The following is a 2,073-nucleotide window of genomic DNA, read 5'->3' as shown; positions in this document are numbered from 1 at the left end:
GGGAGAACCTGCTCTGCTCCGGCTGCCCAACTTTGCCGGACAATGGCATTTCATAATAGCACCGACGCCACTATGACACTGCCCCACCACCACCACCTACCGACCATAGCACTACCATGTAAACCAGGTCCCATCCCAATCGGAGCTCAGATCCTCCGCTCAGAGGGCCCAGCAGCTCTCTTCTATGATGTATCAGCAACCGTGATTCCCTAGACACTCTATTCTATATTTCTATAACTAAAATGGATCTCTATGATATCATGGAAAAGAAGTGGTTCCCAAATGGAGACGGTGCATCTCTTTCACTCCATTGAAAGATTGTTGCGGGTCTCCTTGCTGGAGGCAATGTGCGACAATTGGCAATCCATGACGGTCATCTCCCATTAGCCGAGCGCTGCAATTACAAATCCGTAGGTGATGTGATCCTGTGCATGCATGGCCTGCCAAGAAGGCGTTAAGAGTCTATGGACTGGGTCCACACTGACCGTGAACCAAGCCATGATCGATCGTCACTGCTGCACAACCTTCCACCTACAACCAGGTAAAGAAGACACTTGTGGGTTGGAGACATAACGAGGGGTTGACAGTCTAGGGACCCACGTGGCAGTCAGCTTCACAACTGGCATATTAGTAGAGCAGTCACTTTCGAATCCGCTGGATGTAATTAAAACCAGGATTACGAACATGACAAAGGGAGTTGATGGGTCTGTGCCTTATGGGTGCGGTTGATTGTGCGATGAAGACGGTTCGAGCAGAGGGGCCAATGGTATTGTACAGGGTTTTTGTGGCAACAATTTGTCGACAGGTGCCGTTTACGGTGGTACTTTTTGTGACGCTTGAGCAGGTCAGGAAGTTGCTCAAGGGTTTTTTTAAAAAAGAAAAAATGTAGAAGGCAAGTCCCTATATTCCATTAATCAAGACGTCAATGGTGTCAAATTTTACAGTGTTTTAAGTAAAGAAAGAAATTTAATAGGAAAAAAGATGAAAAGAAATTTAAAAACAGCTATAAAAAATATTTACAATAATTTCCCCTCTATAAATTTCTTTTTATTCCTGGACATACCAGCTAATATACTTCTGTTTTATCTCTGTTGCAGTGTGCCTTGTACTTTTTTGTTTTACTGGAAATTTTAGTAGACCTCTCTTTTCAGATGACAAAACACGTGATTGCTCAAGGATTTTTGAATTTTGATGATGACGAAATTGGAAGTTCTTATTTGAACTACTAGAATTGAGAATTTGTTTGGGTTGACTACAAGTATTTTGGAGATATATGTTCTACTAACTGTCACTGACTTCAATTCATTTAATAAACATAAAGAGAGCCTCCTTGCTTATATTTATTGCTGTCACTGAGTTCAATAAGTTTAATAAACAAAAAGAGATCTTGCTTTTATTTTAATTTGTTGAGCTGTAAAAGCACTGGTCCTTTGCCTATGGACCCTATCAAATCAGCTATGTTACTATGACGCCTAAATGTTAATTTGGTTCAAATTATGTTATTCGGATGGGCATTGAATTAAATTTGACCCTATGCCCGATCAAATCCATTCAATTTACGTGTACTTTATTCTTACGAATCTTAACTAGATCCGATCGGATACTCCATTTTCATTTCTTTCCAACTTGATTGTATAAATTACAGCGCTTTGGAAGGATAAATACATAATTAAAATTTTTGGAAAGGTATACAAGAAATTTAGCCTTATAATATTAATACAACGCAATGTCAATAACATGTATTTAGTTTACTGACAAAGACATATAACTCTCATGTCAGATATTATGAATTTGAAACTCATAAAGTGAAAAAATCATCTATAATATAAATAGAAGTTAGAAAATGTATTGAGTGTAGTGTTTGGTAAACGGTCCGAGCAAAACCCGGGCACGGGCATCACGGGCACACGGGTACAACGGGCCGGGCATCACGGGGTTTTTTTTTTCAAAAATTCTGCCCTGCCCGTTTAATACCCGTGCCCGTCACGAGTTCGGGGGCAGGACGGTCCGGGTAGGGGGGGCCGGGCGGTCCGGTCCGTTTTTTTTTTTCCTATTTTTTCTGTTTTTTTTTCT

General features: G+C 40.6%; 1 pseudogene across 1 annotated transcript; it reads left to right on the top strand.

Annotated features, from left to right (window-relative positions):
- On the top strand, positions 1 to 1,337 carry LOC144553116 (mitochondrial uncoupling protein 4-like; annotated as a pseudogene). The gene is made up of 2 exons (XR_013511321.1): positions 1 to 863; positions 1,177 to 1,337. The product of XR_013511321.1 is annotated as a mitochondrial uncoupling protein 4-like (transcript).
- Positions 1,338 to 2,073: the final 736 nt, after the last annotated feature.

The sequence above is a fragment of the Carex rostrata genome, chromosome 4, assembly GCF_964058835.1.
Source record: "Carex rostrata chromosome 4, lpCarRost1.2, whole genome shotgun sequence".
NCBI classification, from domain to species: Eukaryota; Viridiplantae; Streptophyta; class Magnoliopsida; order Poales; family Cyperaceae; genus Carex; species Carex rostrata.
The sequence above is the reverse complement of the archived record's forward strand: the minus strand, read 5'-3'. Positions and strand labels throughout refer to the sequence as shown.